The following is a 25973-nucleotide window of genomic DNA, read 5'->3' as shown; positions in this document are numbered from 1 at the left end:
GTAGAATTATTTCTTCAAAACTGTAATGGAATTTAGATGCATCAAGAGATGGGCCCAGAATGGAAGACACAGATAACAGTCCCCATAAACAAAAAAGGGAATTATCCATTATTAGCCACTTCTTGCAGACTGATTGCATTGTCATCATGTATTGTTAAAATATTGGAAAAACCAATTAAAAGGCGTTTGGAATCATGGTTGGAATCCTGATCCTTACTAGCTGAATAGCAATTCGGGTTCCGTAAAGGTAGAAGTTTCATGGACGACATTTCAATATTAGTTTCCTCGGTGTTAGCTCGCTTTGATGAGAGTATATATACAGTGGCACTATTTTCGAATACTGAAAAGGCATATGATAATATTCAGACAAATATACTATTAGATAAGTTACTAGTTTTAGAAGCTCCACCTAAGTTTGTAGAAGGTATGTTGTTTATCAGTGAACAAACTGTATATGTTAAAAAGAATACTGGATTCAAGGACCTGTGCTTGATGGACAATGGCATACAACAAGAATTGGTACTCGGTCCATTACCATATGCAATATATACCTGTGATATGGGCCGGCCGGAGTGGTCGTGCGGTTCTAGGTGCTACAGTCTGGAGCCGAGCGACCACTACGGTCGCAGGTTCGAATCGTGCCTTAGGCATGGATGTGTGTGATGTCCTTAGGATAGTTAGGTTTAATTAGTTCTATGTTCTAGGCGACTGATGACCTCAGAAGTTAAGTCGCATAGTGCTCAGAGCCATTTGAACCATTTTTGAACCTGTGATATGGAAGTGGCAATAAGTCAACCAGTTAGAATTATACAGTTTGCAGATAACATAGGTGTATTTACTTCCCATGTAATACTTCAGGAGGCGATGAACGATCTTCCAGCATCAATAAAGAACCTGAGGCAGTACCTTTGTGGGAATGGCCTGATGATAGCATCGGAGAAATCTTCATTAGTCATATTCACTAGGAATGGTTATATGCTAAGAAACTGTTTAATACAAATTAAACCACTTATTCAGTTCTTAAGAATGATACTGGACAGCAAGTTTTCTTGGTTGGCACATATTAAAACCTTAATCGAAACAGCAATTGCTTAATATTACTCAATCACTTTCTACGACATGGTGGGGAGCACATCCTTCTGTGCTTCTGCTTCTGTTTCACTCCCTCATTAGATCCATATTGGATTATGGATGTATAAACTACAAATATATGACATGCAAAATATTAGAGAAGCTGGACAGATTGCAGTACCACTGTATCCACAGATGCTTATGAGTAATGACCCACACCAACAAATGCACTCCTTGTGGAAGCGCTAGAGATGCCCCTCCATGTAAAGCGGGAGATGCTCGAGGGACGATACATGGAGATATTATCATGCTCACAGCATCCAATTCATCCGATTTTAAGACTGTACCGCCCTTCTCCACGAAATTGAGGCAGAAAGCCTTTTGATTTCATTAGGGCATTATAATGATGTGGCAGATGAGTGTAGAGATATTGTCACAAGCATACAGTGGCCTGTTTACCAATATGACTATTCCATAATCAGGAATCGCATCTTATTCCAAATGAGAGAGGTTAAAGTCTGATTTCTTCGACAATGACAGCTCTGGAAAGACAACTGGAGGAAACAAAAGAGGTTAATGGTTGGTTGGTTTTTTCGGGGAAGGAGACCAGACAGCGAGGTCATCGGCCTCATCGGATTAGGGAAGGACGGGGAAGGAAGTCGGCCGTGCCCTTTGAAAGGAACCATCCCGGCATTTACCTCGAGCGATTTAGGGAAATCACGGAAAACCTAAATCAGGATGGCCGGACGCGGGATTGAACCGTCGTCCTCCCGAATGCGAGTCCAGTGTCTAACCACTGCGCCACCTCGCTCGGTAGAGGTTAATGGTTACTCGACACATACATATATGGATCAAAGACAGCACGAGAATACAATACAGGATGTGATGTTTTCTAGTCCATAACTGCAGATGGCTTAAAAATATAAATTACCAGCAGCTACTTCTACCTATCTGGCCGAAGCAGTCGCAGCGTTTAAGACAGTAAAGTAGTGTATGAATGAGACATTGTCTGGAGTAATAAAAAAGTAAGCCGCACGGGATTAGCCGAGCGGTCTAAGGCGCTGCTGTCATGGACTGTGCGGCTGGTTCTGGTGGAGGTTTGAGTCCTCCCTTGGGCATGTGTGTGTGTGTTTGTCCTTAGGATAATGTAGGTTAAGTAGTGTGTAAGCTTAGGGGCTGATGACCTTAGCAGTTAAGTCCCACAAGATTTCACACACATTTGAACAGAAAGTAAATTAAAATTTCTGTTCGGTACATACAGAACATTCTCCAGAACTACATCATACCACCGTTCTCCATCTAAAGCCTCTAATTCGACATCTCCCACTTCAATTCCTTCTAATTCGGTTGCATCACCAATTAACACTTTCGTTCAGTGATTTAATTTTACGTAATTTATTAACCAGTTCATTCTAAATGTCATATGTTCCTTGGCACCACAGTCTTGGTACCAAATGTTCTCTCGACCAGATTGCAAATTTATTTAATTAAATTGGCAATAGATAATCCAACAGTGACCAGTGCTGGTAACCGTTTGATTTTTTACTGTAAAGTTTATCACTTGTCTTGTTTCTGTGTAACTTTGGACTTGGACATTCCCTGGCAAAATGACCCTTTTGTTTGCAGTTGTTACATGAATAATTCTTTCTACAGTATACTAAATGTTTGGCACATGGTTTATTTCTGCAGTGTTTCTTTACATGCCCGTTTTTGCCGTGTTTCAAACATTGAACTTAAGGCGTTTCCTGCTGACCTGCGTTGACAAATTGTTTACTTTGTTTTAGATAAAAGCATTAGTGTGGGACGTGCTTACCGGTTCTGTCTCATTTAACCTATTTTACTCCAGACGCAAACGTTCAAACAATGTGTCAAGATTTTTGTCAGCTGCCGCTACATTATCCCATGCAGTATGGAAGTGGTGAAGTTTCGGCGGTAGCATCCCAAGAATCCGCGACATAATCCAGCTCTTTTTCACGGCTTCGCCTTCCGCTGTTAAATCTTCCGCATATTCTTGAATATGCATACAGTTTTGAACAGCAGACTTACTCATATCGTATTTGTAACTGAAGAAATTTCTCTGCAAACCTTCAATTGTCAAATCTGATTTCTTTCCATATGGCGTTTCTAATTTTTTAAGCATTTGACTAGCAGACTTGCAGTTTGCTATTTTCCTGGTTATGTTGCTACTGACATTTAAACCTATAAAAATTTGTGCCTCAAGATCTTTCTCAATCCAAGCTTTTACATGTTGATCAGTTTCTCCTCCTGTCGGTTTAATTTCCTCTCCGGTTACCAGTGAATACAACTTCTTTGACTTTAATGTCAAGTTTGAATCGCCAAGAAACGCAGTTAACATTTCCGTGATGATCCTCTGACAAAATTTCCAATTGTTACTTGATAGAATCCATTGGTAAAGGGTAAAAGCTCTACTGTCTGTGAAGTTAATACACATAACTGACTACTTTGACGATTAACAAAGTTTTCACGGCTTTAATTTTCGTGACACTAATTTGCCGATAGATGCTACTTCTGACTATTTACTGATATGCAATGCGTCACTGATCTGTTTGTGCGCACCTTTAAAAATAACAGACCGATAGTTTGATATCTAGTTTTGTACTTGCGTTTATCTGGGCAAGCTTAGAGAATCGTTCTAGGCCCATAACCTCTTGATAAATTCTTGTTTTAAAGATGCGTAACTATTTTGTGGTATATAAAGGAGAACACTTTAATATATCATTCACTTTGTACAGCACTACAGCATGATCGGATAAGAAAACATTGACTGACACAGAGTAACTATATCAGCATTATTGCATGGAACATACATAAGAACATATTACAAGACACAGAAAATAATTAACGCTTAACATGACGATACTACACAGGGAGACACGAACCATATATTATTTCAAAATCGAAAATATAGTGAGGCAGGGAACAAGGTTTTAGCATTTGTTATCAAGAATCCCGCAACCAATGTCAGTTAACATTCTGAACTCAATATTTAAACGTATAATCGAATTTATATGTATTGGACAGATAAAGATACAAAGTTTAATAGTAAACAGTAAGGAACTGGGAAAGCCAGACTACAGTATAAAGAAGCGGATACTGAATGAACAAAGATATTATTATGGAGCAATGACTGAACGGTGTCTAACCTATGACAGGCGTCTAAAGCTAGCGAAATGAGGGATGCTCAACTACCGGACCTACCGATAGATGGCTCTACCAGCTGATTACTGTCGTCTGTATTGCCCGCCATATTCGAATTTGGCAAGAAGTTTCTGTCGGACTGTACGGTGTATAAGGAATTACGGATTATCGAAAAGGTGATTTCTTGTTCCGCTTTCTATTGTACGAAGCGGTGGAGTAAGGAGAGTGACTTACCATTTCACAGGTAATAGGACTACCGATACAATGCGATAAAAATACAGACTTAGTGCGTTTGCTAATTCGATGTTTTTGACCAGGTTTCCTCTAAAGCACCCAGAGCTACTAAAGACGTGGATTACTTCCGTGAAGCGGAAAGATTTTAATCCTACGTCTTGCAGTTTTATTTGCGGAAACAATTTCCGACAAGATGATTACGTAGTGAGCCATGGAACGTGGAAGAAACGTCTCAAACCCGAAGCAGTGACTTTCCGACACATTTGATGCCACCAAATAAACAGCCACGACGACATGTTGTTAGGATTTTGAGTGACAACGATGATTCTTCATTTGAGGTAGCTAATTAATTTCCTTGCTATGTGTGTGCTTTTTACTTTTGTGAATTTATTTCGTACGCTACATAGGTCTAAGCAATGTTGTAATACAGGTCCATATTTTTGTTTTTAGCGTTCTGTCATGGAATCCGTGCTCGATTTGCCCATTGCAGACGCTACTGATTGCGTGGAGAATGTTGTCAATGAGAATTCTTCCGTGGAAAGCATGTCCCACTTATCCAATGCAGAAGCTGCGAATTGTGTCGAAAACGTTAGTATAAGGATGTTTTCACACCCCCATCGTTTTCTTATAATATTTCTTCATCAAGCCTTGAGTTATTTCAATCATATATAACGAAATTATTTCTTTATTTCAGAGTGCAGTTGGTTCTTCAGTAATTGATTGTGGTATACAGTCGAAAGTAGAAATGGAAGACATGGCGACCGAAACTCGCATTATTTATTTTTTTTTTCCTCAGACATTGTGCACGAATTAAAACGTAAACTGAAGTGCGTGAAATACTTCGAAGAAGAAAGTGTTTTCCATGGATGACATCATAAGTTCATTGAAGGAGAAGGGGCATCTTCCTGAGAAGTTACATAACTTCCTCAATCATCAGAAAGGAATACAAGTGGAATTAGTGTGCAATTTAGTGAACACCTCTCTCTCGTCAAAGCGTAATAGATACACAACAAATGTGAAAATGTTTGCAAAGACTGTGTACTTTTATTCACCAGCAGCATATGAATACCTGCAAAAATTAATGCCTCTGCCCCATACATCATTGATTTCCAAATGGGTGGCAAGTGTAGACTTAAAAGATGTTTTCGAGTACATTGATTTGAACCCAATTGTAAGGGACCAGTTCAGCGATTCATGTCTAATTGTAGACAGTATGGGAATTAGGAAGCAAGTAGTTTGGGACCAAGGAAGTAAGCAGTACACAGGTTTTTTAGACTTTGGTGGGGAAGTGCCTCAGTCAAAAGAAGTAATAGAGGCATCTGAGGCTCTGGTTTTCATGCTTGTCGCTATTAAAGGCAAATTTAAATGCCCGATTGCATATTTCTTTATCAACGGTGTACAGGCAAATAATCAGGCCACACTGATAAAATCTGCTTTAGAGAGGCTGCATAATTCTGGCATTAGGGTTTGGTGTGTTACATGGGATGGCTGTAAGGTAAATATAAGCACTTTACGTTCACTTGGCTGTACTTTAAATTTTTCCAAGGGTGATTTTAAAAGCTACTTTCCTCATCCTGTGGAAAAATACCATGTTTATTGTATCTTGGGCATGTGTCATATGATTAAGTTTGCCAGAAATGCTCTAGCAGAAGTATCTGCTATTGAGTCTCCAACTGGCATTATTAGATGGCATTTCATTGAGAAATTGAACAAGCTACAACAAGAAGAAGGCATGACATTTGCCAACAAACTATCAGGACAACATATAAGTAGTGTAAATAGAAAAATGAATGTTTCATTAGCTGCACAGACTTTTGAGTTCTAGTGTGGCAGATAGTATATAGTTTTTGAGGAGGGTTGGTGATCCAAATTTTAAAGGAAGTGAAGCAACAGTAGAATTTTTGTATTATATTGATAGGATTTTTGATATTCTGAACTCCAGAAATCCATTAAGTAAAGGGTATAAGAGCCCCCTGAGACTTGACAATCTTATTGGCTTGGTATTTTCAGAGACACTGAAAATTATATCAAAAACTTAAAAATCATTGGTGTTCCATTGCTGCTCCATGCAAGAAATACTTTTGCTTTTGGGATAATTTTCAATATCCAATCAGTCAGGCACATAGCCCTGGCAATTATGCTTCGTGTTGAATCTCCTAAAACCACACAGAGCTTTTTTTTCCAGCATTCAGTCCAGAGGTGGTTGGAACAACATTGCAAATGCATACCAGTTCAAATGTGCCATGAGAAAGTTGCTCTTGAGTAACAGTGTCACTGCAATGAATGGGAATTGCTCAAATTTTAATGTGTGTTGTTTGCCACCTGTTTATGATTTTCATGCAAGAAAGCATGTAGTTCAAAATGGTTCAAATGGCTCTGAGCACTATGGGACTTAACATCTATGGTCATCAGTCTCCTGAACTTAGAACTACTTGAACCTAACTAACCTAAGGACATCACACAACACCCAGTCATCACGAGGCAGAGAAAATCCCTGACGCTGCCGGGAATCGAACCCGGGAACCTGGGCGCGGGAAGCGAGAACGCTACCGCACGACCACGAGCTGCGGACAAAGCATGTAGTAGAAAGTGATGAAAGTGCTGCAGAAAATGAAGTAGAGAAGTGGTGTGCAATTCTTGATGATAAGATTAAGTTCTCATTTTTCAAGCAAAACATACTCTATTATATTGCAGGATATGTGTCATTGCGCCTTTAAAGGCAGATCACATGCAAAGACTGTCTTCACATACTGAAGCCATCAGTAGTTATATCTGCATTAGAATGTATTTATCTCTATGCTTTTCCTAATATGGCCAATAAAAATGCATTTGTAAATTTTGTTAACTGGGGAAAACTGGTTAAAACAAGTGACTGCGTGTACTCTGTTGTAGAATACTCAGAAACTGTTTCAGACGTTTGTGGTTGCTGGGGATATGCGACAGAAATATACACAGGCCAAGATTTTGCATTGTGTTAAAATTAAATTTGTAGATTACCCATCTCCTGCTCCTGCTCTTGGTCATGATTACCATTATGAAATTGGGATTGAGGACTTACATCAGACTCAACTTGTTTGTAAGATTGCTCTGTACTCCTGTACACACTTAAAAACATATGGAAAAAAAGCCTGCTGAGAAAATTTTAAACAACAAATCAAGTATAAGGCAGAAGTTCAATAAACTCATATTGTTTAATCATGTATAGTGCTCAAATTGGAAAAGATTATGTATTGGTACATTTCATGCAGATGGGTGTGACATTTTGACAGATTTTTTAAAACTATTTTGTCCATAGATTTGTTTTTGTATAATGATGAACTTCAAAGGATGAATCACATTGAAGTAAAATTAACTCTTTACATCCTGTGTAGATATTGTAACAAAATTATAATTGTTTATTATATAAGCTTATTTTAAGATGTTTGGTGTTACAAAACATGCACTTGCATTAAAAACAGGTGATTTGTGTGAAATTAATGAAAAAAAAGGGTCTGAGACTTATTTGACAGATAGCTTTCAGCGTGAGAAAATATTTCCCTCAATAACTATGTTAACTTGAATTTTTCACTTTAAGAAAACAGTTTAATCACAGAATGGGTGTGATCTAATGGAGTATGCAGTGGCCCTATGTTTCAAACAGTAATGTTTGTGGATACTCTGCAACATAAGAGAAATAAAATTGTTACTCTCTTAATTCTTGTTTTAATACTTCCTAGAATGAACACAATATTCCAATTGATCGTAAGCATTCTTATTATTTTAGAACTATTCTAGAATAAGGGGGCCTGATTCAGGCAAAACCTAATTTTCCGAATTTTGTCTTTATTTTGCTAGGAGGTCTTTCTATTATATTTTCCTGTGTTGAGGGAGGGGGAGGGGAAGAGAATGCAAATAATCATATAGAATTATCTTTCTGGCACTACAAAGTACTGAATACAGTGATTACAGTTACACTTGGAAATCTAGGAAATTTCAAAAAATGGTTCAAATGACTCTGAGCACTATGGGACTTAACATCTATGGTCATTAGTCCCCTATAACTTAGAACTACTTAAACCTAACTAACCTAAGGACATCACACAACACCCAGTCATCACAAGGCAGAGAAAATCCCTGACCCCACCGGGAACCGAACCCGGGCGCGGGAAGCGAGAACGCTACCACAAAACCACAAAATGCGGATTAGGAAATTTCAGTATTCATGTTACAGGCCTAATTTTCATCAACATTTACCTTAATTATACAGTTACACTTTTTGCTGATTTGAACTGTGTACTACATGTTAAAAAGATTTTGTTTGGTCATAGTAATCACAGCATTTCATTTCTTTTTTTTTATGTCATGTGTCCCATATGGAACTGAAATTATCAAGTTACGCTGAGAAAGGAAGAAATTAACATTAAGGAATCTTACTTCACAGAAATTATGTAACAATGGTTACATTTTTTGCAACTTAACTTTAACATAAACCATTTAGTTTTCCATTAAGAGTGAGAGCAGTTGCTCGAGTCATCTAAAGAACAAAGTTTCCCATAGGGAACTAAGGTATTTTACGTTTGAGTTATTGCAGACCCAAAGTACTGTGATCTTCATATTTCTATTTTAAAAAGCTTGTAACTCAAATTCACAGACATTTTGGAATCTGTACATACATGTGTGTAACAAGGTACTTTTCATGTGTCATGTGGAACCTATAATTTTCTGGTTTAAATATAATTTATTTCATGAATTACCATTAATATCAACAATGTCTGAATGCAATATTTACCATTTAGAAGAAGAAATATTAGTGTACAGAATAACAAACCTCATGAAAAATGTGAGAGATTGTAATGTACAGAACTTGGAATGGCTCTTTATCAGTAGCAGGTAAAAAGAAGGCTTCTATTAAATGTTCAACGAAACCAGTCAGTACCTCTTAATTCACCATAGAGGTGATACAGTAATAAAAGAATTTACTTTTTTCAGAATTTCTGCTAAGTATTAAAAGTGTGAAGACCTATTCAATAAGTATTTGCTTTACCAATAACCTGTAGTACAAGCACACGTATAAGCAGGTAATTAAGGGAGTCAAGACTTATGTTAAAATTAAAGATACTGACTGGTATTACTTGCTCACAAAACATTTTAGTTGCTGTACAGTTTATGCTGTAAGTGGTGTACCCAATGTGATTCCTGGAGGACATAATATTCTGTTATCCTATGGGAATTCACTGCTACCACACCTATTGAAAGTAAGTCTTGCTGTGGAACAGTTGTATCAGACGTCTGTACCAAAAAACAAATCTCCTTGTGACACCCTCATGTTCTTGGTATTCTATTAGCTATTGTAACAGGAATACTCTTCACATGAAGGAGGGGATATATATATATATATATATATATATATATATATATATATATGGTTATAATAGAGGGAAACATTCCACGTAGGAAAAATATATCTAAAAACAAAGATGATGTGCCTTACCAAATGAAAGTGCTGGCAGGTCGACAGACACACAAACAAACACAAACATACACACAAAATTCTAGCTTTCGCAACCAACGGTTGCCTCGTCAGGAAAGAGAGGGAAAGACAAAAGGATTTGGGTTTTAAGGGAGAGGGTAAGGAGTCATTCCAATCCCGGGAGCGGAAAGACTTACCTTAGGGGGAAAAAAGGACGGGTATACACTCGCACACACACACATATCCATCCACACATATACAGACACAATCAGACATCTTTAAAACCCTATTTTAAAGATGTCTGCTTGTGTCTGTATATGTGTGGATGGATATGTGTGTGTGTGTGTGCGAGTGTATACCCGTCCTTTCTTCCCCCTAAGGTAAGTCTTTCCGCTCCCGGGATTGGAATGACTCCTTACCCTCTCCCCTAAAACCCAAATCCTTTTGTCTTTCCCTCTCCTTCCCTCTTTCCTGACGAGGCAACTGTTGGTTGCGAAAGCTAGAATTTTGTGTGTATGTTTGTGTGTCTGTCGACCTGCCAGCACTTTCATTTGGTAAGTCACATCATCTTTATATATATATATATATATATATATATATATATATATATATATATGAGAAAATCATGTTCTTAGGAGGAGCAAGCTTTACAGAAGCATATGCTGTTAAAAGCATAGTGAGATTTTCTTTTTCATCATTTCCAACATAGTACACAACTTTCTTGCACTTTTATTTTATCACATTTTTCCCTTGAGAATGGAGAAGAGAGAGGAAGAGGAAGAAGAAGAAGAAGAGAGAGAGAGAAAATTAAGTGAGGTTTCATAAGAACTGAAAACCCTACTTGTGTCATTTGTTATTTTCAAAATGTTACTCTCTTTCCAAATGCTGTTCTATTTCTTCAAACCAACTCTGAATTTCTCAGGTTATTACATATTATTTACTGTACATTGTCCAGCAATACTTCTGTTGTTACTGGATAGTTTGTAATTTGGCACTACCTTTGTACCACTGGTATTGGCTAGTGTACTTTTGCAGATAAGAAAATCGACTGGACTAGAATGTCCTGTCAGTATAGGACAAATTCAGACAATATGGAACTTTTTACACTAAATTTGCAATATAATGTCACCCTTGCCTCACACAGATTGTAGCAGCCATTGGGGTGCCTGTCTGGCCAGCTTCTGCAGCTTTCGCTTTCAGGTTTGTTTTTTGCTTGGGCCGTATCATGACAACCAGTCATTCCAGTGATTGACACCATGTCAAAGACTGGAACCAAGATTCACAGAAATAAAATTCCATGGTTGTAATTCATAGTGTAATTAATTTTGCTCACTGACATGTTTTGAATTCAATTTTAAAATAAAACCATGGTACCAGTCATTATTTGGGTGTCAGACTGGAAAAAATGGTTCAAATGGCTCTGAGCACTATGGGACATCTGTGGTCATCAGTCCCCTAGAACTAGTTAAATCTAACTAACCTAAGAACATCACACACATCCATGCCCGAGGCAGGATTCGAAACTGCGACCGTAGCAGTCGCGCGGTTCCGGACTGAGCGCCTAGAACCGCGTCAGACTGGAAAATTACAGTTTTTAGACAGCCCAACCTTAAAATTAACAGCTGTGATCGATGTTATTTTCAACAAGTTCCTTCACTTCCTACATCATCATGGATCAGTCCAATGTAATATTATTACTACACTTAACTTCCAAATGATACCAGTTATGCATTTAAGAGGAGCCTTAACGTTGGCCTTTGTGTTTGTCTCATTTAAATGTATTTCTTGTCTCGTATCAAAGACTGAAGCACTGTCAAAAACTGGTGCTTCTACCTTATCACTCAGTTAAAATACACCGTGTCATGTACAGGCGTTAATAAAATCATGGCATTTAAATTTCTGATCAAAGAGAGAGCCAAATTCGTAAGCGCATGTTGCAATTACAGTGTCAGCATATATGTAGATCGGTAATGCATCACTTCAGATAAAGAAAAATAACAGTTTTTCCGTTTATAACTAAGTAATACTTTAATAGTTCAGTTGTAATTTCTGTTGCCAGTAAAGATACCTGGGGTAATAGCAGGAAATTTAAGGGGGGGAGGCACTGCCATGAATGGTAAAATACCAGTGGTTACAGGTGTTGGAGCAGCACCTTTTTTAGGATAGGTAAGACAGAAAGATGTCAAGTTCTACGAGAGGTCAGGATTGAAACAAATCTTCAGTTTAGGAAAGAAATTAAACAGCACAATTCTAGCACATTGGATCACCAATCACAGCTATCAATTATAAATTTTCACCAATCACCAGAAATTTTATCTCCACCAAGTTGTATCTCAGTCCTAGGTAATTGCATTGATGAATTAAAGTCACCCAACCCAGTTGAAATAATCTGCCTCTCTGAACACCGTGTGACCACTGGTATAGGAACTAGGCCTAAGCACAATGAGAAACTCAGACAGGAGAGTACTGCAAATGTTAGAATAAGGAAAGGTTCTCATAAAAGTATAATTAAAAATAATGTAAGTATATTTCATCAAAATATTGGGAGTTTAAAGAATAAAGTAGATGAGCTTCTAGTTTGTTTAGAAGATTTAGAAGCTGAGAATGGAATAGATATACTATGCCTGTCTGAGCATCACATTGTTACTGATATGGATAAGGTAAATGTAAGTGGATATAAGCTCTCTGCACATGTAATGAGAGAAAATATGGAGAAAGGAGGAGTTGCCATATATGTCAAAAGTTATCATTTTGCAAAAAGTATAGAAACAAAAAAGTTTTGTGTAGAGAAACATATAGAAGCATGTGCCTGTGAGCTTAAATTAAATAAAGGCACATTTATAATTGTAACTGTATATAGGTCCCCATCAGGAAATTTTCATCTATTTCTGAAAAATTTGGACTCCTTGTTGTGCTATCTGTCAGACAGGGGGAAGCAAATTATTATTTGTGGGGACTTCAATGTAGATTCTCTGAAAGAGGATAATAGGAAAAACGACCTTGAAGTATTACTCGGTTCTTTCAATTTGACACCCGTTATTGATTTTCCTACTCGGGTGGTAAAGGATAGCAGCTCACTGATAGATAACTTCTTTATAGACCAAGATACGTTTAACCAGATAAATGCTCAGCCTGTTGAGAATGGTCTTTCTGATTATGGTGCACAGTTAGTTACAATATATGACATAGCTCCATTCAGCAATACTAAACAGTCCTCCAAAGTAGTACGTCCAGTCAACGATTTAACAATTGCAAATTTCAGGGAAAGCCTACAGCAGTTAGACTGGGATGAGGTGTACCGTGAACCTGATGCCAATTTAAAATATAATTTATTTCATGACATTTTTGTAAATGCATTTGAAAACTGCTTCCCCAAGAAAATAGTTAAATATACTCGTAAGAAACCTTGTAACAAGCCATGGCTTACTAAGGGTATAAAAATATCTTGTAACCGGAAAAGGGAAATGTATCTGACAGCAAGAAAGAGTAGTGACCCAGAAACTATCAAAAATTATATAAACTACTGTGTTATATTAAGAAAAGTTATTAAAAAATCCAGGAGTATGTGTATCATGTCTGAAATCAACAACTCTGATAATAAAATGAAAACAATTTGGAATATTATCAAAAGAGAAACAGGTCAACCAAGAGCAGAGGAAGACAGTATTACCATCAAATTGAATGAAAACTTTACGAACAAAAAGTCAGAAGTGGAAAATATTTTTAATAATCATTTTCTAAATGTTGTGGATATAGTAGGATCCAGGTGTTCATTAGAAGATGCTAGGCTGTTAATGGAAGAGGCCATACCTATGCAATTTGATACAATTGAAATCTCACCCACTTCTCCCTCTGAAATTAGGAAAATAATAAACTTGCTTAAAAGCAAAAACTCACATGGAATAGATGGCATTTCCAGCAAAATACTAAAAGCTTGTTCTCAACAGATAAGTAAGATTCTCAGCCACCTGTGTAATAGCTCTCTGGAACAGGGCATTTTCCCTGATACACTGAAATATGCTGTTGTTATACCTTTGCATAAAAAGGGGGATAGATCTGATGTCAACAATTACCGTCCAATCTCCCTTCTAACAGCTTTATCCAAAATTTTTGAGAAAGTAATGTATTCAAGAGTAGCTTCACATATCTGTAAAAATGAAGTACTAACAAAATGTCAGTTTGGTTTCCAGAAAGGTTTTTCGACAGAAAATGCCATATATGCTTTCACCAGTCAAATTTTGAATGATCTGAATAACCGAACACCACCCATTGGGATTTTTTGTGATCTCTCAAAGGCTTTTGATTGTGTAAATCATGAAATTCTGCTAGACAAGCTCAAGTATTGTGGCATGAGTGGGGCAGTGCACAAATGGTTTAATTCATACCTAACTGGAAGAGTGCAGAAAGTAGAAATAAGTAGTTCTCGTAACATGCAAAGATCAGCACATTCCTCAAACTGGGGAACTATCAAGAATGGGGTTCCACAAGGGTCAGTCTTGGGTCCTTTGTTGTTCTTATTATATATTAATGACTTGCCATTCTATATTCATGAAGAGGCAAAGTTAGTTCTCTTTGCTGATGATACAAGTATAGTAATCACACCTGACAAACAAGAATTAACTGATGAAATTGTCAATACTGTCTTTCAGAAAATTACTAAGTGGTTCCTTGTAAACGGACTCTCACTGAATTTTGATAAGACACAGTACATACAGTTCCGTACAGTGAATGGTATGACGCCATTAATAAATATAGACAATAATCAGAAGCATATAGCTAAGGTAGAATATTGCAAATTTTTAGGTGTGTCCATTGATGAGAGATTAAATTGGAAGAAACACATTGATGATCTGCTGAAACGTTTGAGTTCAGCTACTTATGCAATAAGGGTCATTGCAAATTTTGGTGATAAACATCTTAGTAAATTAGCTTACTACGCCTATTTTCACTCATTGCTTTCATATGGCATCATATTTTGGGGTAATTCATCACTGAGGAATAAAGTATTTATTGCACAAAAGCGTGTAATCAGAATAATAGCTGGAGTCCACCCAAGATCATCCTGCAGACATTTATTTAAGGATCTAGGGATATTCACAGTAGCTTCTCAGTATATATACTCGCTTATGAAATTTGTTATTAACAACCAAACCCAATTCAAAAGTAATAGCAGTGTGCATAACTACAATACTAGGAGAAAGGATGATCTTCACTATTCAAGATTAAATCTAACTTTGGCACAGAAAGGGGTGAATTATACTGGCACTAAAGTCTTTGGTCACTTACCAAATAGTATCAAAAGTCTGACAGATAACCAACAAGTATTTAAGAAGAAATTAAAAGAATTTCTGAATGACAACTCCTTCTACTCCATAGAGGAATTTTTAGATATAAATTAAGAAAAAAAAACAAAAAAAAATATAAAAAAAATTAAAAAATAAAAATAAAAAATAAAGAAAAACAAAAAAACACAATAAAATAAAGTTGTTATATTAACTTAAGTATGTTGTTAAATTAACCTAATTATGTCATGTATTGGAAAATTCGACTCGTTCCATATCATTACGAAATATCGTATTCATGATCCATGGAACTAGTATTAATCTAATCTAATCTAATCTCTAATCTAAGCAAACGATGTCAACTTTTTTTCAAGAGACGTCTTCACTGTTTTCCACACTTGATTTTCCGAATTATACCTGCAGTTAAAAGCTTTGGCAACCAAGGTAATTTGTTGAGATCCATTGAATCTTAAATAGTATTTTAAAACGGGCAAATAAGTAAAGCGCTCATAAAATTAATAGTAAACAATTTATAGGCCAGCTTGTTAAACTTCCAAAACACACTCGAATTTAAGAATTTCATAGCAGAACTGTCACTGTTTTTTCTCGCTAGATTAGAAACACTTCATTATGTTGATGTGTAGATATCTAGAACATCCAATATAAAAGGGCGCAGGACGAAAATCATTTTCATCCCTGTTCTGACACTTCGTTTCTCGCCAAATTCAGATATGGCGGACCACACTCAATGATATGATCTTTGGCCGACACGCGCTAGAGCCATCTATCGGACCTGCGTCTCGCGACCCGCTGGTCGCGATGCTGATTGGCTAACAGTTAAATTCATGACGTCATATACAGTAGCGAATCGGAAGCGCAGCATTGCGACCAGCGGGTCGCAAGACTCTTGTCGAGACGCAAGTAAATAACAGCCGCCATCTTAATTTCAAGGTTTCCGAAGTTGTTGACCTATTCTGTGTTTCCGTATTGAAGCCTGCAATTTTGCGTATTACGAAAGTAATGATCCACCGTATTAAAGATCTCTCCAAACAGTGCCATTTTTAATTCGGTCTTTCATTTGTGCATGAGGAAGCTAGTATTATTGAGTGATTACTGATAGATAAATTGTAGTTGCACATTCTACAAATGATTAAATTAATGCAGTGCTGGCGTTATATTCATATTCTCGTACTGCCACCTTCAGAGATCTTAAAAACAAAACACTTGCCAAGTGGTTTTCCGAAACGAAGTAACGAGGTTTCTAGTAACAGTATAATTCCAGTCTGACTGTATCCCTTAATAAAAGAGATCGAATATATTACAATGTCTTATAGTGTATTTGTACGAAACATAACTCCAATATCTGTAATTGAGTAACATTAACATTAAAGATCTCACACAACTTCACATTTTAAAAAACCAAGCCGTATTACGTTGGTTGTATTGATAGAGAACGGTATTATTGTTTTACGTGACAGTTTGTCATATAATTTCCGAACACAGATTGTATATGCGAGATTACTGCGTTATTAATAGATGAACCCCAGGCACATGTAACACAAACAAATACGATGTTTGATAAACCAACAAGAATAACGTTTACGTTTACATCTCCTTAGATCATCTGCATGATGCCAGGTATGACAGCTTGAAACAAGCAAGAAAAACAGAGTTTTACGTTACAGGACTGATAAGAATCGTACATATTTTTGGATACACATTATCAACATAATTTTCCCAGTTGTATCACCACACCCAAATACTTAAATATAACTACTTTTCTGTTGTATGTCTGTGTTCGCTGAATTGGGACTGCAAGTACATTGTGTGTGCACCAATTATGAACAAACTTACTACTGAAATACTGGTTTGCATTTTCTATGTTCAGAGCAAGTTTTTTCTCCATGTCATTGTATGTGCTATCACTAGCTACAAAATATGTGTTATCTGGATTACAGAAGCGTCCGATTCCACTCGTCTGCTTTGACTCTCACTAATATGGTGGAAACGGCCATTCTCAATATCTCCAATATAGCGCCTATAACATCATTACATAAACACAAAAATAGATATAAAACCAACAAACACATCTATCTCCAAAAATATAATCAAACTAACGAGACGAGTGCGGGAAATTGAGGGTTTATGGGTGGGAACAAACTAAATATAAACACATACAGGCACACACCACGACCCAAACCACACAAAACGACTACATAAAAACACCACAAAATCACAAATTCCGGTACACTCACAATATCGACAGGCATCGGTTGCTTCCCTTCACCTACATAGCTCAACCGCAATTGTCGATGTTACTTAAAATCCGTCTTTATTGCAATTTTTTTTATTACTGACTTTTTTATCACTGATTGCTGTTATCCCATAAGACATTATGTCTGTTTTTGCAATTGTCGATACCACAAAATAAAAACCAACTACTCCAAAAATTATAATCACACCGCAACTATTAATACCACAAAACCAACACAAGAAACAACGGGAATCGCACACTTTCCTTGACCTATATAGGTCAACAGCAGCTTACGATACCAAAACAGCTATGACGACACATTGGAATCGGACACTTCGCTTGACCTATATAAGTCAACAGCTCACAATAGCAAAACTCACATAGCTATGATGACAAATTGGAATCGGACACTTCCCATGATCTATATGGCTCAAATACAACAGACGATACCAAAAAAATTGGAATTGAGTTCTTCCCCTAAGATACATAAATCAACCACGAGTGCCAATACCAAAACATCAACTACCAACACATGCAGTAAATAACACCAACCGAAGAACATATAAAAACTCCACCAAACATCATAACACGTGAACAATAGACCCAAAACAATGACTATTTACCCCAAAAAAGTTCCGGCACTACACACTAGGTCAGCCATCCCAATCTCTCTCTCTCTCTCTCTCTCACAAAAAAAAAAAAAAAAAAACCCACAAGCAAAATCAACTCCCAACTCACCTACAACCTACCAATGCTCCTCACCCAACCTTCACCCTCCCCCAAAAAACAAAAACCCACCAACAGTCCCTGGTCTGAGAAGCCAGAACTCTGGATAATCACATATTCAGCTTGCATACGCCACATTTCACTATCTCCACCACAAGCCCAAAAAGTTGCAGAATCTTAATAAAGGACAATATGTCGTCCCCCATTTTAGGCCGCAGACGCACACTATTAAACCTAGAAGTCATATCCATACCTAACAATAGAAGCCACAAATAATCATAAACACAACAGAAACTTAATTCTTAACTCACTGAAATCAATTTTCGTTCTTCTATAGAAGTCACGACTGATAAAAGCACACTTCTAGCACCGAGTCCCAAATGAACCCAGTGTACACCACATGACATGCGGACCATACACACACCACCAACCGCAACAAGACAGCATCTACAAACAAAACACACTCATAAACTAAACTCTGCACCATAATACATCACACACCACAACACCTTTACGTCATGGGCCACAGCTGACGGGTGGGATTGGCCACCTCCATTGACCCATGTCATCAGCATATATAATGACATTTGTACCCTTTATTGTACTCATATCGTTTATATAGAGAATGAAAAGCAGTTGACCCAATACTGTGTTGGCTTTGAGGCTCAGGGATTCTTCCCTACACTTGTTTATGAGAAACGTCAGTGGCTCGACTGGAAACTCTGAACAATAATTAACTGCTCTTGTACATATGCCATCGGGCCCTATAGCATTTTTTTCTTTATTTTCATTTTGCAGATTATTTTTTATATTTACAGATCACTTGTGAGAAACAGAAATAAACACTGTTACATTTACAATGCTTAAAGAAATATATTATTCTTTTTGTTTTGTTTTGTGGGATTTTGTCATATGAGATTGTCTACCACAGTTACAATTGTGTTCATAGAAAATGGAATCGATGAAATGTGGGTCCAAAAATTCATTTCCTTCTTTTTTTTGGGTATTATGTTTTCATTATTGTTGGCACGTATTTCTTTTCTGTCTGTGCTAATCAAAGCCCAGACAGTCTTTGCCATATTAAGTGGGTAATTGATTTCTTGAAGAACATTGTCTTTATTTCCTTTAGTGGTAATCTCTCTCTCTCTCTCTCTCTCTCTCTCTCTGTTCGTGCAGTCTTCGTTACTGGTTTGATTTTTAATATTTTTTGTGCCTCTCAGATGGATGTTTCAGGTCCCCTCCTACCCATGGAATGACTGGTGTGATCCATTTCTTTCTCATTATATTTTTGCTTTTCTTACAGCATGCAATATTTTTGCAGTAGCTTAGAGATGAATAGAAAGTTTCTCAATGTTTATCCATGGATTTTCTATAACCATGTTACTGTTATGCTATATTCTGGACTGTACTAAACTGGTAAATCAGAAGTGTATAAAGAATTGTATGGTAGAGATAAGTGTAAGTATAAGCAGGCAATCAATGAAGCAAAGAAACTACATGATATACTAAACATTGAAAAGTAAAAAAAATAAAAAAATAAATAAAATAATAACAGAAAAAAATGCAAAGAAGTCGGAAGTGAAATTAACTCTATTGTCTACCCTAACCAAAAAGATGATATTGCCATAACCCCAGACAAATGTAAGAAATTTTGTATCCAATCCATTGAAGAAATTGTTGTTGTGGTCTTCAGTCCAGAGACTGGTTTGATGCAGCTCTTCCTGATACTCTATCCTGTGCAAACTTCTTCATGTCCAAGTAACTACAGCAACCTACATCCTTCTGAATCTGCTCAGTGTATTCATGCCTTGGTCTCTCTCTGATTTTTACCCTCCACGCTGTCCTCCAATACGAAATTGGTGATCCCTTGATGCCTCAGAACATGTTCTACAAACCAATCCATTCTTCCAGTCAAGTTGTGCCACAAATTCCTCTTTCCCCCAATTCTATTCAGTACCTCCTGATTAGTTACATGATCTATGCAACTAATCTTCAGCATTCTTCTGTAGCACCACTTTTTGAAACTTTGTATTCTCATCTTGTCTAAACTATTTATCGTCCATGTTTCACATCCATACATGACTGCACTCCATACAAATACTTTCAGGAAAGACTTCATGACACTTAAACCTATACTCAATGTTAACAAATTTCTCTTCTTCAGAAACGTTTTCCTTGCTATAGCCAGTCTACATTTTATATTCTATCTACTTCAACCATCATCATTTATTTTGCTCCCCAAATAGCAAAACTCATCTACTACTTTAAGTGTCTATTTCCTAATCCAATTCCCTCAGCATCACCTGATTTAATTAGACTACATTCCATTATCCTCATTTTGCTATTGTAGATGTTCATCTTATATCCTCCATTCAAGACACTGTCCATTCAGTTCAATAGCTCTTCCAAGTCCTTTGCTGTCTCTGATAGAATTATAATGTCAACAGCATATGTCAAAGTTTTTATTTCTTCTCCATTGATTTTAATACCTACTCCAAATCTTACTGCTTGCTCAATATACAGATTTAGTAACATTGGGGAGAGGTTACAACCCTGTCTCACTCCCTTCCCAACCACTGCTTCCCTTTCATGTCCCTCGACTCTTATAACTACCATCTGGTTTCTGTACAAATTGTAAATAGCCTTTTGCTCCCTGTATTTTACCCCTGCCACCTTCAGAATTTGAAAGAGAGTATTCCAGTCAACATTGTCAAATGCTTTCTCTAAGTCTACCAATGCTAGAAACATAGTTTATCTTTCCTTAATCTAACTTCTAAGATAAGTCGTAGGCTCAGTATTGCCTCATGTGTTCCTTCATTTCTACGGAATCCAAACTGATCTCCCCCAAGGCTGGGTTCTTCCAGTTTTGCCATTCATCTGTAAATATTTCGTGTGAGTATTTTAGAGCCATGACTTATTAAACTGTTAGTTCAGTAATTGTCACACGTGTCAACACCTGCTTTCTTTGGGATTGGAATTACTATATTCTTCCTGAAATCTGAGGGTATTTCGTCTGTCTCGTACATCTTGCTCACCAGATGGTAGAGTTTTGTCCTGGCTGGCTCTTCCTAGGCTACCAGTAGTCCTAATGGAATGTTGTCTACTTCTGGGGCCTTTCACTGCTGTGTCAAATTCTTCACGCAGTATCATATCTCCCTTTCATTTTCATCTATATCCTCTTCCATTTCCATAATATTGCCCACAAGTACATCACCCTAGTATAGACCCTCTATATGCCCCTTCCACCTTTCTGCTTTCCCTTCTTTGCTTAGCTCTGGTTTTCTATCTGAGCACTTGATAATCATACAGGTCGTTCTCTTTTATCCAAAGGTCTCTCCAATTTTCCTGTAGGCAGTATCTGTCTTATCCCTGGTGATATAAGCCTCTACATCCTTACATTTGTCCTCTAGCCATCTATGCGTAGCCATTTTACACTTCCTGTCAATCTCATTTTTGAGACGTTTGTATTCCTGCTTCATTTACCGCATTTTTATATTTTCTCCTTTCATCAATTAAATTCAGTATCTTTTCTGTTACCCAAGGATTTCTACTAGCCCTTGTTTTTTTACCTACTTGATCCTCTGCTGCCTTCAGTATTTCATCTCTCAAACCCACCCATTCTTCTTCTACCATATTTCTTTCACCCATTCTTGTCAATTGTTCCCTAATGCTTTCTCGGAAACTCTCTACAACCTCAGGTTGTTTCAGTTTATCCAGGTCCCACCTTCTTACATTCCCACCTTTTTGCAGTTTCTTCAGTTTTAGTCTACAGTTCATGACCAAGAAGTTGTCGTCAGAGTCCACATTTGTCCCTGTAAATGTCTTACAATGTAAAACCTGACTCCTAAATCTCTGTCTTACCACTGTATAACATATCTGAAATCTTCCAGTGTCTTGACGCCTCTCCCACATATACAACCTTCTTTCATGGTTCTTAAACCAATTGTTAGCTATGATTAAGCTATGCTCCATGCATAATTCTACCGGGCAGCTTCCTCTCTCATTCCTTACCCCCATTCCATATTTACCTACTACTTTTCTTTCTCTTTATTTTCCTACTATCAAATTCCAGTCCCCCATGACTATAAAATTTTCAGCTCCCTTCACTATGTGAATAATTTTTTTAACAACATACATTTCTTCAATCTCTTCGTCATCTGTGGAGCTAGTTGGCATATAAACTTGTAATACTGTGGTAGGCCTGGGCTTCATGTCTACCTTGGCTACAATAATGCGTTCACTATGCTATTCGTAGTAGCTTATCTGTGCTCCTGTTTTTTATTCATTATTAAACCTACTCCTGCATTACCCCTGCTTGATTTTCTATTTATAATGCTGTGTTCACCTGACCAGAAGTCTTGTTTCCCGCTGCTACGGAACCTCACCAATTCCACTATATCTAGCTTTAACCTGACCATTTCCCTTTTTAAATTTTCTAACCTACCTGCCAATTTGACATTCCAAGCTCCAACCCATAGAACGCTAGTTTTCTTGAAGAAATTAGTAGTTAATAAACGACCTCCCGAAAGTGCAGTTAGTATCAGCGACAACTGCTTTGAAAAGCCCTTCCAAAGCACTTTCACAGGAGTGTGTCCAAGTACGATCCTGAAAATATGTAAAAATTTCAAACCTTCAGCTAGTGTTGATTACTATGATTTGTCATGTAATTTGTTTAAAGATGCTATTGACTGTGTAATTTATCCTTTAACTTATTGTGTAAATAAATCTCTAGATGAAAATAAGTTCAATGAGAAACTAAAAATTTCTAGAGTTGTGCCCATATATAAAAAAGTTGAAAAGAACTGTCCCACTAGCTATAGGCTCATATCCATAACTCCTTTTTTTTCTAAAATTTTTAAACAATAATGTATAAAAAAGTTAGTGTTTATTTGGACAAATCAATGATAAACAGTTTGGGTTCAGGGAAGGTAAATGTACAACTGACTCAGTGAATTCACAAGTAAAATTTGTCCTAGTTGTGTTCGAGGCTTGGGACTATGCTCCGGCTGTTTTGTGACCTGAGCAGAGCTTTTGATTGTGTAGAGCAGGGCTTCCCAACAAAATTTTCTCAAGGACCCCCTCATCGAACATGATTGGTACCTTGTCATATCACAGTATCAAGTACCTAGAAAGCCAAATTAAGAGTCTTTTTATAAGTTTTCTATTTTTAGTACTTAGAAAAAACATTGACATATTCATTATTGAAAAAATATTGAGCTTAAAACTTTTTCAATTTAGCCATCATCGTTATTGTTAAATTTTTGATTATTGCTCAAAATCTTTGCCTTCAAATCTGGGTGTTTAGCATAACAAAGTCCTTAAAAAAATTGAATATGAACTGAAAATGACAGGAAAAAATTTAAACTGAGTGTATTGGTCTTTCAAGTGTACTACACTTGAGATTGCATTGAGTAGACATGTGTGAAAAATAAGAAAACACTAATTTCATACAAGGTATTATTTATTTGAAAAAATACAGTTACAACAGAGTACTCCATCAGTATACAATTAGTTTTAATTTTCAGTTCTTAATGATGTGAGTTCAATCTGACCTCTGAGTCCATTATTTCTGAAATATTAGGTTCCAAACTTGAAACTTTCACTCTGAAATCCGAACGCACGTCGAGCCGATTCCTATATTTTGTTTTTCATGAACCACATGGAAGAAAATGCTTGCTCACACCAATATGTGGTGGCAAATGGAAGGATCTTTTTCATTGCCTTATCTCCAAGTTTCTTGTAGTCCTTGCGTGCTGTTGCCCAGAAGTCTGTAATTTTATCACCAATGAAAATGTTTATCATCATACCACAGCTGGACAGATCCACAAGTTGATCTTGCTCTTCTTCAGTGAGGCCTTAGATTTTGTCTATTTCTTCACAGCTGAAGGGATTTTGAATCTATCTGTCGTCAGGGTCAGGGTCAGGTTCAGGGAAATACTCTCTAAAAATGGTGGCTAGGCTGCGTAGATGCTCGGGTACATTGATCTTGATCTGGTCAGGCAAACTCTCCTCTGATGACTCCAAGAATTGTTTTAAAGTAGAAAAGTTAGTTAGTGACTCGTTTTCTATCCTTGACGCCCAGATCTGATGCTTTTTGACCATAGCACTAATCTTATCCTCAACTTTGAACATGTCTACATTTTTCCTTGGATTGCAGATGTCGAGTTTTAATGTAGTTGATGATTTGAACTACTTCGTTAAGTATCTTTTGCAAAGGTTCAGACAATCTTTTGGCTACTAAGCCTTCACGATGGATACAACAGTAAGTCCATTTCACCTCAGGGGCTACTGCTTTGATATGAGCTAGAAGTACTGTTTTTTTGCCAGCCATTGACTTTGCTCCATCCGTCAGCAAGCCTACACATTTTTTCCAGGTGTCATCATGTTCATTGAGATAATTATTTAATGCAGTAAAAATATTGCCTGCAGTTGTATGCAGTAGTTCGCATGAAAAAAGAAAATCTTCAAAAACTTGGCCCTCCCATAAGAATCATGCGAAAACCAACATTATGGCTTTTTTCAATATGTCTGTGCTTTCATACAAATGTAGAGCATACATGTCACTCATACAAAGTCTAGCCAGCAATGTTTCTTCCACGTTAACTGCCATATCAGTAATTTGTCTTTGAACAGTATTATTTGAGAGTGGGACAGTTCCTGTTATCTTAGCAGCAGCATCACCTAACATTCTCTTGCAAAGTATTATTGCTGATGGCAGTATAAGTTCCTCAGCAATTGTGTGGTTTTTCCCACATTTAGCAACAAGCTGAGCCACCTCGTAAGACGCAAGGGTTGCATTTTCATTTATATTTGCACCACAGTGTTTGGTAATTGTTTTACGAGATATTTTCAACTCTCTTAATTTATTTTTGAAAAAAATCTAATGACTTACTTTTGTACTCTGCGTGCTTTGTTTCAAGATGGCACCAGAGATTTGCTGGTTTCATACATTCATTCGAAAGGCTTTCATAGCAAATTACACATTGAGGTTTAGGGTGAGGTCAAGTGAAAGTAAAACCGATTTCCCAGTAATCAGAGTTATATTTTGTAATTTTTCCAGTAAGCTTAACAATGATCTTGGAAGGGTTAGGTTCAAGGGACGCCGACAATTTAGGTTCAATGGACACTGACAACTTCGGTTCGAGAGTCACTCACTTACTTGCTTGAACATCAGATGCATTATCTTCCTCTTCATCTGTAGACTTTTCTCGTTTTAATGAACCACTTTTTAACCAACGGTCCATTTTTAACTATGCGAACCATAGCTTCCACGAAAAACAATGTCAGTAGACAGGCAGTGGAACAGAAAAAGGAAGTAAGGCTGAAATGCTTTCAGCAGAATACTAGATCAAATCAGGCATTATATAATGAAAAGAGAATAGAGGCAGCAAGGGTATGCAGGAGGAGAAAAAGGGAAGCCATGAAGAGAGAAGAGCAGTACAAAAGGAATGAAAGCAGAAAATACAACAAAAAAGGAACTCGAGAACATAGACCAAAAATAACAGCTTGTAAGGACAAAGAGGGAAATTTGCTGACAGATAAGCAAGATGTTTTGGATAGATGGAGAGAATAATACAAGGGAATTTTGGAGGTCAATCCTACCAGGAATGGGCAGCCACTCTATTATACCGTAGATCCAGAAATAGAGGAACCAACATTAGAGGAAGTACGGAAGGTAGTGCATTGTTTAAAAAATTATAAAGCACCAGGAACCAATGAAATAATTGCAGAACTGTTAAAAATGGGGGAACTGGTCTTCATAAGCGAATCCACAAACTTATTAAGTTGAAATGGAATC

The 25973-nt window shown here is 37.0% G+C and overlaps 1 protein-coding gene across 1 annotated transcript in view; it reads left to right on the top strand.

Moving 5' to 3' along the window:
- Nucleotides 1-15615: 15615 nt before the first annotated feature.
- The window catches only part of LOC126262919 (NADH dehydrogenase [ubiquinone] 1 alpha subcomplex assembly factor 2), a 34502-nt gene continuing 24144 nt past the window's right edge, over nt 15616-25973 (top strand). Inside the window, exon 1 of the mRNA XM_049959865.1 lies at nt 15616-15639. The gene's annotated coding sequence lies outside the window, so the exon portion shown is untranslated. The remainder of the gene's footprint in view (nt 15640-25973) is intronic.

This window comes from Schistocerca nitens, chromosome 1 (genome assembly GCF_023898315.1).
Source record: "Schistocerca nitens isolate TAMUIC-IGC-003100 chromosome 1, iqSchNite1.1, whole genome shotgun sequence".
NCBI classification, from domain to species: Eukaryota; Metazoa; Arthropoda; class Insecta; order Orthoptera; family Acrididae; genus Schistocerca; species Schistocerca nitens.
Note: the sequence above shows the minus strand (reverse complement) of the source record. Positions and strands in the feature narration are given on the sequence as shown.